Below are 15,632 nucleotides of genomic sequence, written 5' to 3'. Positions count from 1 at the left end.
TGGAATAAACCATAATATTCAGCAGCAATGGGAAGCTATAACAAAACATACACTTGGCAGCAGTGTCACGCTACCCCTTTGCCTGAAAGGAAAATTCGATCCAAAAGACAGATTCTCAGATGAGGCTGGCTCTGGTACGTGGATTGGCAGGTAGCAAATAACAGTGTGAGGTGACTTCTGGCCCTTCCTGGCTGCTCGCCTTGAGAGGGAAGGGGGACGGCTGTGCTCCCAGATGGAGGAGCAAGAGGGTGCCCAGCACTGTGACACGTGAGGGTCCCCCATAGATGCTGAGGCCAGGCTGGCAGCTGCTTCTCCAGCGAGGGTGGTGACAGCTTGGGGAAAGGCATCTCACCTGTGCCCCAGCAATAGCAACTCTGTGAGCTGAGCCTTGGCATGCAGAGCTCAACTGAAACGGGTAAACAGAGCCCCTGCTCAAAGAAAGGAGAATTCTAAGCAAATCCCAGAGCACAGTTCAGAAATGCTGCTGCAGATATTTCTTACTGCATTAACAGGAATGAAAAAGGCAGCATATCCGTGGGGGAGAAATACTTCAGCAGTGGTGCTTACCTGAGTGGAAGCCTCTGCAATTTTAAGACGGTTGGCTGGGTTCTCAATTGGTGTAAACATCCAGTGCTTATGATTTACTTGTAGTTAAGTTGTTTTGCAGTGTCTGAGAATCTTGCTTACACATCTGAATCATGACTGAGGAGCTTGAGCCGCTGAGGGATTCGTATCGAAACTCAAAGGTTAATTAGCATATGGTGTTAAAAGCAGATGTAGTTTAAGTGAACAGTGCTTCAATGCTCTTATCTAGAGAGGTGTTTGATCTTGATTCTAAAGAAGAAAAATGAGCTGGCAAGTTGCCACTCAACTCTGACAAAGTCCAACCCCAAAATAAGAAGTTTTAAAATAAATATAAAAAAAATCTTTAAATTAACCATTTCTCAGGGGCATTTGTGAAAATCTTAAGAATCTAGCTTTTTGTGAAAGTGTATACACAGACACATGCTTGTTAAAATATATTCATTATAAGTGTACATCCAGAACCAACCTGAAACCTTTGAAAGGTCCAGGGAGTAATTCAGTCAGGGAAAGGAAACTGCCAACCAGTGTATCATAGAAGAATAGCAAATTGTGAAGCAAATATTTGAAACGTTGTTTTTTTGTGTGACTAAAATATGTTTAAGTAATGTTAAAATACTATACTTGTGAGAGGCAGATTTTCACATACATAGGAGGGAAACAGGCACCCAGCTTCCACTGAAACCCATCTTCACTATTTATTTAGTACATTCTCCAGTTATTTTTTCATTAAAAAGATACACTGATAAAACTGAGTCATCTCATAGATAATCTGTAACTGGTAGCATAAGACTTTTAGTCACCACAGCATGTACAGTAATTGGCTGCACTTGTAAATACAAGATTGTAGTTGATTTGTTGTGTAATGAATTGGTTTTTTTGCCTGCAATGCCAGAAGCTGTTGCCATGAACACTACAAAGTGATGATTTGCTTGCTGTCAAGTCACTCTGGGTATTTATTATCCTGAAATCCTTGCCTCTCTGTCCCTCTCCTTTGCACACAAAGTGAGAAATCTGAGAAGTGGGAGCCTTGTTTTCTTATCCCAAAGAGATGAGAGCGGTATGAGTGAAACTGATTTCTACAAGCAGCCATCAGAGGAATCTGCACAAATGGGGTGCAGCAGCTAAAAGCCCTTTGCCACATCTCTTCAGTGATGGAGGAGCAACAACCTTCAGGGTTGTTTGGAGTGGAAACATGGGGGGTTTTGGAGGCAGCGCACTTTCAGATCTAGCTAGTGTCAGGAGTGCTGGGCCTGCTGACCTCTGTCCAGGGACTGACCTGCCTGTGACCTCTGACGTGATTTGACAGAGAACACCTCTTCCAGCTCCGGTGAGAGCAAGCCATGGTTCTGGTCTCTTGCTGCTTCATGGGGATCACCTGGAGTCTGGAGCAGACCCAAATCCTCCTGTGTCCTTGCCCTCTTGGAACGATATGATGTCCTGATGATGGATGTGAGATAGAGGTGCAGTTCAATAGGTCCTTTCCCCTTAGGGTCTTTCCTTTTCAGCCACAGTTGTGAAGCCTATATGGTTGTCCTGTGGTTTCATGACAGCTCAGAATGTTATGACAGTAGCAATGCCTGTTCCAGAGTTTCCCCCTTGTAAGATCCTTATTTAAAATCCTAGCCATCAAGCAGTCTACTTAGCTAATTGTCAGAGCTTGTCATGCCATGTAATTAAGTTTTGGACAGCATTCAGATGCCTCTTCAGGAGTCTGTAAGGGTGTGTGTGTGTGGAACTGCCTCTTTTTTCCCCTGTTACCACAAAAAATGAGTCACACTTCTGGCTGGCTCAGACAGAGCTGCAGACATCATCGCAGTAGGTTGGGTGGAGGATTTAAGATTAGGAGCTTCTGTAACCTGATCTCACAGAAGAACCTTAGCCAGGCTTGCTGCTAGTGCAGGGATTTGTTCACAGCTGGCTGGGGATGACCAAGGGGATTCTTTTAATCTCATCAGCCTGCTGGTAGGAGCTTGCCTATTATAGCCTAATAACTCTGTCCTGGAAGCACAGGCAGCCCTCAAATTAAGATCTCTGTGTTGGGTAAGAAGGATAAGGCTTCAGCATCATGGATTTGAGAGAGTTTTCTGTTCACTACTTCTGCTGCACACACACAGAGTTCAGGTTATCAAACTCTGTCTCAAATGCTCATGCACTGCACAGACCAGCCTGTCTCTGCCTCTGACTGACTGAGGTGGGAATAAACCCCAGAGCTTCATTGATCTTGCAAAAAAATAAAAAGTGTGTGTATACACAGGTATATATTTTTTTCCTGGGAAAAATGCCAACATTCTGCTTCAAATTTTGAGGCATTGCCATCCTGGGTACACTCTATTGAATTTTGGGGTTGTTTTGTTTTTAAAGCCATGTTATAGAAATTAATGTCAACATGAAAAGTGTTTTTGTTTTTTGTTTAGATCGTAATAATAAAAAATAATCTTTGAGGTCCCCTGAATGCTCAAACATCATTGCAGCATCTGTGCTGTCCTGATTAATCCTAAGATTTTCAATAGCAGCCTAGTGGAAGTAGAATAAAGCATGGACCTCACTGGAACCTTTCGTCTGTCACAACTCAGCATGGTCAAAAAAATAAACTTAAATCATGGAAAGCTGTTGAAGCTAATTCCTTTGTGCTACTGTCAGACTGGGAGGAAACAGTCCTATAACATATAAAAAAAACTTCATCTGCTTTTATTCTACTTCAAGGAGTGTAGACAAGCAGTGATCCAGGATTGAAATGTTTCTGTTAGCAGGATACAGGCTCTATTGACAAAGTCTTGTGTGGATGATTAAAATGAGATTAAAGCATGCCAGGAGCAGGTTCTCTGCCCAGCCATTTCTGTTTCTTGTGTACATCTCTTAAATAGTGGCTCTGTGCCCATAATTCTGTGCCTTTCTCTGCAGCCCCTTTCAGAACTGGGGAGGCCCAGGTGAAATGACTGCTGGGTTAGATACTCTGCTCATCATTTCTGGGAACAAGAGCTGCTTGTTTAGGAATTTCATTTTCTTTGTCTGTAGGAAGCAACCTCCTTTCTCTTGATTGCTCTCCAGCAACCTCTGACCACATCTCAGATACAGCCAGGGATTCTTGTGTTGTCTCTTCTGCTTTGGATTTAAGCGAGGATTTGTAAGTGCAGTTCATCTTCCTAGGTGATAAGTGAAATGGGGAGACAGAAGCAAGTTGTGCCCTGAAAAGTGCAAAATCTGAATAGGAAAGACAGAAAAAATGCTTTTCTTGTGGAGGGATTTACAGCTGTGCTCTACAGTTACATGTGGAGTCTGGCAGAGGGCTGGTTGAATTTCTGCAGTAGCTCCCACTGATCCAAATCTCCAGGTCTATCTGCCAGCAGCAGCCTGTTCTTGTTCCCAACAGGCAGTAACCCATCCTCACTTAGTGGCTTACAGTGGCTCCAGCCCCACACAGATCACTTTCCAGCCAGATTTCCCTTCCATTTGTGCTTCTCTGGTATTTCTTAGGAGCTTGGGACATCATGGCCTCACATGCTATTTTAGCTGTCAGTTTGTAAGTACGGAAACTGATTGTAAGGTTTGGTGCAAAATAGCATCAGAACATTGGTAAGTGGGGCCAAATGATCTTGACATAATCCCTTTGACAGGGTGGGTAAATCCCACCTGGTGTTTGGCAGGAGCAGAGGAAAGCCTGCAGCTTGGTATTTCCCTGCTGGGGAAAGCAGCCATAAGGGAACATTGCCAGGCTGTGCTCAAACCAGTTATCTTATTATTGAGAACCACTGGGAGTCCAGGAAGAAAAAAGGATGCTTTTGAAGTCAGGTCTGTCTGTTTATGAGCTTCACTAAGCAGCAGAGACCAGACTGTCCCGAGGGCCAGGGAAAGGGGAACCTCTTGTGTAATTCCTCTGATCTCTAGGTTTTGTTATGTGGATTTTGTGATTTGTAGTTTAGGATTAAAAAGACCAAAGACCATTTAAGTATGGATTTCATTCTACTGATTGTGTCATCGTCCACAGATGTGGAGCCAGCCAGAGTGTATCAGACCCTTCATCAACTAATTAACTTGAGTTGTCAAGTTGCAATCAGGGAGCTGCTCTCATACTAAAATAATAATGATAAATTCCTCTCATCTGAAGCTGTCAGCTTCCAGCTGCAAGAGGCTTGATTTTGCACGGTCTGTAACTTACTCCATGAAGGAAAATCAGATTTCCACCCCTGTCTTGCAGAAACCAACTTTGGCTTGGTTCCCATTCTAGCAGAGAGAGTTTGCTGTTGGAGCAGCACCTAAGACCAGGCCAGGATTATGCTGGGCTTGTAGCAGGACTGAAGCCGCCATCAGACTGCCACATGCAGCACTGTGAGTGCTGGGGACTCACTAAAAGGGACGTTTTTCTATTTTCAATTGCTTGTTGAGGAGCTGATTTGTGTTTTTTTTTAGGGTTGCATTTGAAAAAGTTAGTCAGTAGGGGGTGTGTTTCTCTTGAAATTCTTCCTGTTGTGTTGTTAGGCAAGAGAGGTGCACCACATTTTACAGTAGGACAGGGTCTAAGACCTGTCTGAAGGAAAAGGTGTCCAGGATACCTTTGGGACTGCTTGTCTGCCCCACAGAGCTGGCAGGCCAGCAGGGAGCCCTGGCAGGCTCTGGTGGGGATGTCAGCTTTTCTTTCCTCCCAGTTTTTGGAACTTTAATGCCCTGTCACATCTGTCCTATCACACTTGTCACACCTGTCTTAAACAGACCAATAAAGAAATCCCATTCCACAGTGGTATAGGGAATCTTGGACTCAATCCTTCTGCCTCTGTCTTGCATAAGTAGTTGAATGCCACCTCCTCTGAGTATGACCACTCATAAAAATGAATTTTATTTTTTTTAGTGGCTAACTGCATAAGAAATCCTAGCAGAATAGAAGCAAACAAAAATTACTTGTTTGGTTTATCCAGATGGACTTGGACCAAGGAGTTTGTATAGCCTTCTAAGAAATAATAACTAGCTTTTACTGTAATGAATCTCTTTGCACAGTGTAAACATCACAAATAGAAATTAAAAGTACAGTTTACCCTACAGCATAGGTTTGGGTGACACTTATAAAAGGCTATAAAGCATCTTAATTAAAGTTTTATAGGCTCATAATCATGTGTTATTTGAGATAAATATCATTGGCAATACCAGAGCTATGCAGAAGCTTAATATGCTCTTTAGGTATCTGGAAATACATGTAAAATAAATATTTTTCTAAGGAGGCCTTCTTTCCCCATCAAATAAGAAGTCCTGTTTAAAGGCAGGAATGCAGAATAGAAAAATCAGGAGGCCTGGTTTTTCTTTGTGCATTCCCTGTCATTTCTGAAAACCATCATGGAACAGATATGCTTTTTCTGTGAAAAAACTCCTTTTCAGATGGCTTCTTGGTGATTTGATGCAGAATAATTTTTTTAGTGTATAAATCTGCCTTCATAAACATCCTCATAAATATAACACAGAAAACAAACTGCTTGGAGGTCAGATTGCAGAAGAGGTTGACCTTGCACTTTTAGCAGTTCAGTATATGCTAGAGCTTAGATTTAGCAGGATTAAATTTTGCAAAGGTCCTGTGAGAAGTGTTTCTTGCAGAGTGGGAATGTCTGAAAGCCTACTACAGACTAATAGGAAGCAATGAGCACAAATGCTCAGGTGCAATTTACCCACAAATTTGGTGTTCATTAAAGGCAGAAGCTTAGCTAGTATGCAGAATAGGTGATGACTTGTAGTGGTTTAGATTTGCTAATTTCGTTTTCTTGGCCAGTGCACCAAATAAATATCATGGTTTTTAAAGCAGTAACTAAAAAATTACTAGAAAACTTACTTATTTCTTGCTGTGAGATGTGGATTAGAACAAGAGCAAAACAGGCTTAAAACTTAAAAGGAATAAAGAAAGTTTATTAACAAAACTACAAGAGTAAGAACACCAGAATAAAACCTCCAGAAAATCCCCTTTCTCCCCCACTACCCAACCATTCCCTTGTTCACATGATAACATAGAGACAAAAAAACCCTTGGTGTTTAAAACAGTCCCAGTTCTTGCTAGAGTCTTCTCATCAGTCTTTGTAGAGAAACAGAAGTCTTTTTCTTCTAATTTATAGAGTTTTTCACAAGAAAACTAATTTTCTTCATAGCTTTCTATTTCTCTGATGCCAGCCGCCTGGAAATCTGTCATCAGTCCTCTCCTCCCATTTCACATCACTCTGAGGTGTGTATGGGTCCATTAGTCTAGGGATGTAATTTTTAAGGACAAGTTATTCAAAGGCAAAAGTTCTCTTCATCTGTCTCTGTGAGCCTCCCTGGAAACAGAAGTTTTCTCTTTGCCTCTCAAGGCCCCAAATCTTCAACTATTACTTCTCCCCTCTGTTCCAGCACTTTACTGTATCACAATTACTCCACCTTTTGCTCAAAATCTACACTTCGAACACTCCATTCCTTCCAATATACTCTTTCATGAATTAAAGGAGTTTTTTCAGAACACTGTTGTCCATCTCCATAGCTTTAACAGAAAAATATTCCAGCTATTAAAGCATCTCATTATTCTCTCTTCCCCATCTAAAATGTAACTCTTCACTGTCTTTGATGGTTTTATGATGTCTTCTTCATGTTACCTCTCTCTCTCTGTCTCTCTCTCTGTCTCTCTCTCTTCCTTCTTTCTCTCTGGGAAAAAGGAGTGATCTGTAAGTCTCATCCAAATAGTAAATGAATTAAAGTCTTGGAAAGTTGGTTGCAAGTGTTCATGGTTTCAGTTCAGCAGCAGAAACTGCAAACCCAGGCTGGCTGGCTCTGTTTCACCCCCACCCCTGCCCTCTGCGGCCTAGTCCGGCCTGGAGGGGGGGAAGAGGCCGAGACGAAGCTCTGTTACCTCGTCAGAAGCCTGAAAACAAAGAGAACAAGAGAGCCCTGGCTTTACATTTTAAGGTGGTGTTCACAAGTTGATCTCACTTCTCAATGGTTAAAACCGCCGCCAATTCTCAGAAATGACCAATAATTGGTCACAAGAAAAAACTCCCATCAGTCTCTTGCAGCTTCAACTTCCTTCCAGCTCCTGAAACTATCTTAAAGGTAAAGTCAGCCCATTACATGACTTTAAAGACTAAACAGATACTTTGGCAGTACCTTTGCAATGAGCATCTTAATTCAAATTATATTTCATTCTGTATCACTAAAGCTCTAAGTTATATCCTTATTTCTGTCCAAACAAAGCCTCCACGATTAAAGTTAAAAAGTATTAAGCACCTTAATAAACAGGGATGAGTTTTTTTGTTTGTTTTTTTTTTTAGACATCTTGAGTTTGCTGAACTAGAGCTTCTGTGTCATTTTGGTAACTGAATTTGGGTATGTTTTGCAGAAAGGATATGACACCTGTGCTGCCTTAAAAGACAGGTGCCTCTTGTGTAGATGTACCCTTAGGAACGTGAGTTTACTTACAGATTTTACAGTAACATATAAAAAGAGGTGGTTTGTGGCGATGTGAAGAACTAAATACAAATATATGGTTTCTAGTGCAGGTGATACTTTTTATTCCAAAAGAATGAAAAGAATTTATTTCAAGCCTTATCACTATTACACTTGCTATAATATTAGGTCTGTAAATCCTAGGCTATTGTTTTAAATTGTTTACTTGTATGCATTGTCTGTTCAAATATGTATTGAAATGTGTGTCTGCTGCTAGCAGTCCTCAAGTTATTTTTGACTGTTCACTGTTACGAATACTCAGAATAGCAAATCAGAAAGCCAAAGCTTGTGCTCCTACCCAGAATTTTTACATTTTTTTATTTTATAATAGAGAAGCTCCTTTGTTTTTGCTTGAATGGTTACAGAGATGTCAAGGATAAGAGATCCAGTGCTGTTTACTTCTACTGTGTGTGATGATACAACTCTGGTGATTCCACACAGTATTAAGAAAAGAAACAATAGCTGCTAATCTAATACGTAAGAAGATATATGGCCACTTGCATTTTCTTTGTACAAGTTCATTACATTTTAATCTCAATATATAATTATCACATAGTGACTTTGTTTATTACTCCCTTTTTAATACTCTCTTAATTTGTTGGAATCTCTTTTATATTTCAATTTATTAATTTTATGCTCTCTCCAGCACACCTTTGGCTTTTGGAAGGGGAGCCTGAGGGATCTGTGAGCAAATTGAGGACTTTTGGCTATGAAGAGAAGGATGCAGGCCCTGCAGTACAGCAGCAGAGATCACTGCTCTGGCTGGCCCTGGGGTCTTGGTGTGCTCACTCCCATCTGCAGACTGAGTTATTGGTAGGAGAGCTCCTCACCCCATTTCAAACCGTTTTCTTTTGGCTGAAGGCACCTCCCAGCCAGCAGATCTGTGGACCAGCAGCTTCAAAGGTGTATGCTCAGGGAGGAATTCCTTCTGCTACAGCAGCATGTGCAGAGTCCAGCTTGATCTGGAGACTTTGAAACATTGCATTTCTCCTGCTTATGTCCAGCCACACTCGTGAAAGCACTTAATGCGTGCTTACTATTTCAGTGCCTGAATATCTCAAAGCAGTGAAAACCATGGTTGAGTACTCAGTTGAAACGGGCTCTCTGTGACCTGATTCTCAAATGTGCCGAGCGCTCGCTCGGGTGCCTGTGAGGTCAGCGAGCGCTTCTGGGCCTTCATTGCTTTGGAAATGGAGCTGAAATATGGTTATATGAACTTTGGTTCATGCTCATATGCGTGCAAAACCTTAGTTCTGTTTTTAAGGATGCAAGACAAGAAGAGAATCCATTTTGAGTCTCCAAGGAAAAAATCCATAAAGATGTTAAAAGGTAGACACTAGTTAGTGAACATTATTGAGTCCTCGAGTTTTTCTAAGTCCTTGTTTTGTTTTGTCTGCTTCTGCTTTCACAACAACTTTCTCCTTTCATCGGAACTGTGCAGTTTAAAGATTTTCATGCCTGATTGCTTTATACTTGACAGAAAGATCCTGAATACCACATGTGTGTTTGAAGTGGTGTTTCTTTGAACATCAGCTGATCTCTCAGGTTAGAGAAAGTAACCTGATTTTAAGAAAACTAGCACATAAATTGCATCTGAGCTGCTGGGACCTGCTGACACTGCAAAGATAGGTCTTAACAAAACTTTTATTTGGGCTACAACTCTTCTTGTACAGGATGTCAGATGGGTTCTTTATGTCTGCTCTTTCATTCTTTATTACTGAGGACCTTAGTAGGGAAGCGGGCTTTCTGCTTCTTCAGGAATTTGCAGACTGGCATTGCTTGTTCTTCATCTGCAGCAATAATCCTCTCTGTGTTGGGCTCAAATATGCAGAATTTACTGGGGAAACAAAGAATCTCCTTACTCAAAAATTTTTACTATTGGACCAAAGAAATCATTAGCAAAGAGCAGGACAACAAAAGCCCAGAGTGCACAAACGGCGAGGGAGCTCCGTGGTGCACAGGGTTTTGGGAACCGATACCAGATAATTTTTTAAGAGGTTTTATTTATTTAGTCTCGACTTGGCACCAGCTATTCTGTGTGTATGTACACTCTCAGCACTGTATGAACACACAGATGCTCCAGTATAGGTGAAGTAAATGCCCTTAGCATGAGTCATGCATGTGGGAATAGCAGTGAGTCTGAATGCACAGGCAGAGGTGATGGCAGCAATTATGCAAATATATGCACGTAAAAAGGAATGAGGGTACTGCAAAGTTACTTGTGCACAGGCTTAAATAAAGAGCATTTCAAGTCATACCTAGAATATTTTCTCTGTGTCTACGATTATGTTATTTCCATAGCAACTAATTATGCTATAAACCAAAGATCATGACTTCAGGTGACATGTGAGCAGAAGGAGATGAGCTATTAAGTATTGAAGATTTTTTTTTAATGCAAATTTCCTTATTTGTAAAGAAAAAAAAAAAAAAGAAAATGAAAAGACCAAACAAACAACAACCCAACCAATGCTGAAGTGAATATAAGTGAAATTGCTTGTGACTGGAATGTATTTCCAAAGTTTTGTTGAGGCATCAGTAAATATTTCAAGTAGTTGTAGGTACAACTGTGAATATCAACGGATTTTGGTATTAGCTGAGGAAATCTCTAGAATGTCTGTCTTCTCCTGTCTATGCAATCCAGGGCTCAACCTCTTTCCAACAACTATAACCTTTTACAGATACTGAAATTGCTAATAGACAAGCAGGGACCCTGGAAATAAAAGGGAAGGTCTGGGTTCTTAGGCATGTGGTAAGTTTGAGGTTGCGGTGAAGCGTACTATCTTCTGCTTCAGTTATTAAAAGCATTCCTATTTCTTTTGAAAACAAAATAGTCCAGAGATATCCTCAGCTTAAAGCCTAATGGTAATACTCTTTGAGCCGAAGGACCTGCAGTCCAGAGTAGAACTGATATTAATTGATTTACCTGTTTCTTAGGGGGCTGCTTTAACATGTCTGGCATTTGGTTTGGGAGCTGGCTTTATGGCTCCCCTCCTGACCCACGTGCTCCTTGCTTAAAGTCTTTGGTAACACGTGCAGACTCATTGCACCATGTGAATTTTTAGAAGAGAGCAGGATTTAGGGAGGAAACTTGTTGATTGCTGCTTGAATTGACCTTGAATGTTTCCAGGGATGGGCATTTATAACCTCTTTGGGCAACTTTCTCCAGTATTTCATCATCTCATTGTAATTTTTTTTCCTTATATATAGTCTGAATCTACCCTCTTTTAGTTTAAAAATATTACTCCTTATCCTATTGCTACAGGTCCTCATAAAAAGCCTTTCCCCATCTTTGTTTTAGCCCCATTTAGGTACTGAAAGGCTGCAGTGAGGTCTCCCTGGAGCCTTTTCTTCTCCAGGCTGAACAACCTGAACTCTTTCAGCCTCTCCCCTGTCTTAAAGCTTTTGTGGCTGTCCTGCAACCCACTCCCAACAGGTCCATGTCTTCTTTGAACTGAGGACTCCAGAGCTGGATGTACTGTTCCACATGGGCTCTCATCAGAGCAGAGGGGCAGAATCACCCCCCTGAACCTGCTTGCCATGCTGGCCAATATCCCCAAGTCCATCTGGGCGGGGCTGCTCTCAGTCTCTTCATCCCCATGCCTGTGCTGATATTGGAGCACCTGCCCCAACCCAGGTGCAGCACCTTGCACTTGGCCTTGTTAAACCTGATGAGGTTTCCATGGGCCCACTTTTGGAGCTTGTCCAGATCTCTTTGGATGGCATCCCATCCCCGAGGTGTGGTAACTGCACCACTCAGCTTGGTGACATCTGAGGGTGTGCTGTATCCCTCTGTGTCACTTAGGAAGACACTAAACAGTCCTGGGCAGGGTTGAAAACCTGTGGCAGCGTGAGGCTGTCAGGTTAAAAATCATATTCTCACTCCCTTTGCTTTGCTTTTTTAGTCATTTCTGTTCATGAAAAATTAATATACAAAAGCAAACGAATCAGACTCCATCACAAGGCTTTTTTTCCTCCTAGCTGAAACAGCCAGCTTGGCCCTGGACTTTGGTTCACCCTCTAGTCAGAAGAGATAATATTTCTCTTAGGCTTTTGGAAGAGGTACAATTTTTATAAAAACTGCATCACTGAATCAAACATAACCAAACAGTAGTTTGTGCAAAGAGTGCACTGGTGAGGAAACAACGGATTTCTTTCCAGGCATGTTGCTGAAGAAAAAGATAGGCAGGGCCAGACAGGTTTGATTAACACTTTTCTGTGGCGATCTCTGTATGTACATGAAATTAAAAAGTTGAGCATTTGGAGTTTATTCATCAGTTGATCATCCTTAGCTGACTTTGTGTGAAGCAAGTTAGTAACTCACAAAAAGATCTCGCTCTTGTAGTAATGTTTGACCTTAGTTGTTCACTAAAGCTGCTGAGAATGAACTGTCACTTGTCATGTGCATGCCTTTGCACACCCCTGTGTTGTAGAACCGGAGCAGTTGACACATCCATAGCCTGTTTTATATAGTGTATTTCACTAATATCTTCTACCAGGGTTCCTTAAAATTTTATTTCATGGATCACGTCTTAACAAAGTCTCCTGAGGTTAATTCGAAGTGGGTTGTTTCATTAGGAGGATGGAACAGGTATACAGAATTTTGAAGACAGTGACAAGAAACATTAGTAGGGGGAAAACCAGTGCAACTATTAAAGGACTTATGAGACTAAATCTGAGGTGAATTAGTGCTGCATTTTGTGTGAGCTGAAGGCTGGTGGTTGTTATGAGTGTTAAATCAGGAAAGAAGAAGAGAAAGAATAATAAGGGAGGTGGGAGTGTGCTGTGGGTTCTATAGAGGCTGTAGCTCAGGGTGAGGTGCAAAGCATGGTCTGAACAAGTAGCTGTGTGTCTTCAGGTGAAAGCCGAAGCTGAGAAAGGGTGTGAGGGATAAGACAGTTAAGAGATCTGCCCCTGATGCCCAAACCTTTTACAGTTTTTTGCCTGGAGTTCACCTGATGTCATTAGAGTGAGACTGCTGCCTCTTCTTTTTCAGGGCCAGGGTTTTGGCTGGAGATAGTGAAGGGTTACCAGCCCTTCACTCAAAGTGGCAGGGACAGAGTTGTTATAACCTGAATGGTAGCGTGCCACCAGAATCAATACAAATTGAACCTCTGCTGGGGAGACTGCACAGTGCTTGCTTTCTTGTGTAGAGGAATCAATATGAATTGGCCACAGGATGGGAATATAGAGATGCAGCTGGGGAGAGAAAAAATAGATGTTAAGCAGAGGTGAACAGAGGTCACTAGGTCCACACTGGGATTTTAGGCTCAGTCATTAACAAAAGTTTAGTGAAAGCTCTAATTTACCTTTGGGTCACCCTTTAGACACAGCGGCCCAGTGATGCAATGCTTCCAAGGCTTATTCTTCATTCATTTAACAAAGTTCATTCGTAACAATTACTGTATTGTTAAACAGCTTAAATGTCAGTGTGGGTCTCAGCATGCCCCTTCCATTCACTTTACACCAGGGATGGGCAAGAGCAGAGTACAACAGCCCTTCTCCTTTTGTTGATTTCCCCCAGTTCCCATGCAGGACATCATTCCCCCATGTAAGCATGTCACCCAAGCTCCAGTTAACCTGTTGGTGCAACATTGCTGTCTCAAGGATCTCCCGTTTAGGCTAGTGATTCTGACTGGGTTTCCTGGTGTGGAAGATTTAATAAAAGAATGACTGTAATGTCTGTATCCCAAATGACTCTGTTTCTAATTAGCTGTTGGTATTGTTATGAGAAAGAACGGCAACTATTTGAGAACTGCATTTTACACTAAAGTGCCTTTAAAAAGTTGTCATTTCCATGAGGCGTGCTACAGAATGATGGTGAAAAGAGGCTGGAGAAAAAGTATCCTTTATTGTTAGGACCTCAGCCTTCCTCAAGCATTTTCTGCATCTGTCTGAAATATATCCCCCGTGTTTTGATGTTTATTACATTTAATTTAAAACAAACAATTAGAAACTTTCTTTACCTTAGATCTTGGCTTTATTAATGATTCCACACATATTAAGGACTTCATTCTCTTAAGAACTGTTGATTTCTTGCCTTCAGGAAAGGTGAAAGCAAGTGGTTTCTACCCCTTTTCTTATCCAGATAGCAATGAGCTGCCTTTGGGTTTCAGTTGTCTAGTTTTCAGTAAATATGCCTATTTCTCCACTGTTAAATGCGGTACCATGGGCACCCTTGTTAAATAACAGTTATCTGACTTGTCACTGTTTCAGCATAATTTGTGTGCTCAGCTATACCCAGTGTTTCTTCCACCATTTAATATAATGCTCTGTGCACAGGCATTTTTGTGTACTGACAGAAACTGTAGAAAATATTAGGATAATTTTGGGGTTTCTATTACCAAACTGGTCTAGTTGTAATACAGGTGAGGAGAAAAGTTGGAGGCAGAACTGTTTGATATCACAGGAAAAATTAATAGTATATTGGGAACTCTGACCAAGAACAGATCTGTTTCCATTGGACCGTCTTTATGTGCTAGGGAAGGACTCCTTTAAGGAGGTGTGCAGGAAAGGGAGGGGAGTAGAAAACTCTGATTTTAGAGGCAAGGAAATCAAAAAGTGGCAAAACTGTAAGTCATCAAAGTTACTGAAACAGATGGTTCAGGAGTTATTACCTTTGTGTTTTGTGCTCAGGTTCTTTCTCTCTAAAGCTTGCACCAGCTATGGTCAGTGTATTTATAGTTTGTGGAGGAAATGAAGAGAAATAATTAGAATCTAAGTTTGCAGTTTGTAAATTAACAGAATTAGAGGGTGGTTTGCAGGGGCGAACTGCTCAGGCTATGTGCAAAACCAGCTCATTTTCCTTTTATTAATTTGTTGTTTAATTAATTGATGCCCATGTCTCTTGATTTACGCTGAGACTGGCTAGATGCTTCATGAAGGAAACCTGTTTTCATCTCGATTAATTCTCTGCTGGGCAGGCCTTTTAAAAAAATGTTAGTCAGCCGTCTTTTGACTTTGCTCTAGTAGGTTACAGTCGAAATCAAAGGGCAGACAGAGGAGGAAGGCAGAGAGGAGGCAGACAGATAAGGAGGCGGCACATACGGAGACAAGTGAGTTACTTGCACAGGGAATTTGGGGCAAAGATGGTAAATGAGTCTTGCTTTCCTGAGTGTTAATACTGTAATTGCCACGGTTTCAGTAAGATTTTTCCTTCCTGAAAAAGTTGCGTGTGGCACATTTTCAACTCCTTACTGCCTGTGGGAGCTGTCAGGTTTTAGGGAAGCGCTCCCCAGCGTATGGAGCTTGATGCCGATCAGTGCGTTCTGACAGGGGGACAAATGAGCTGGCCATACGTTGTGCTGAGCGATGATTCCGTGGGACTGAGCGAATTAGGAACATCCCGGTGATGGATCTGCAGCGGAACAAACGAGCCTTCCGGCAAGGGAGGCCTGTCCTGACCCCGCTCCCCGCGGAGCATCCCCAGCGCTTTTGCGTACGAAACCTTCACAGCATTTACTTATTCCCGTTCCTTTCGGCAGCGCCGCCTGTGTATCCGGGCAGCCCCGCAAAAGCCACCCAGGTTTGGGCTCCGCGAGGTGTCCCCGTGCTGAGAGTTTCGGGGCGGGGGGGCCGAGCGGCCCCGGGCGGGGCTGTGAGGGCGG

At 42.0% G+C, this 15,632-nt stretch overlaps 1 protein-coding gene across 5 annotated transcripts in view; it reads left to right on the top strand.

Annotated features, from left to right (window-relative positions):
- Positions 1-15,632, top strand: part of TSPAN4 (tetraspanin 4) — a 423,214-nt gene that overhangs the window by 213,535 nt on the left and 194,047 nt on the right. The window lies entirely within an intron of this gene.

The sequence above is a fragment of the Parus major genome, chromosome 5 (genome assembly GCF_001522545.3).
Source record: "Parus major isolate Abel chromosome 5, Parus_major1.1, whole genome shotgun sequence".
NCBI lineage: Eukaryota > Metazoa > Chordata > Aves > Passeriformes > Paridae > Parus > Parus major.
The sequence above is the reverse complement of the archived record's forward strand: the minus strand, read 5'-3'. Positions and strand labels throughout refer to the sequence as shown.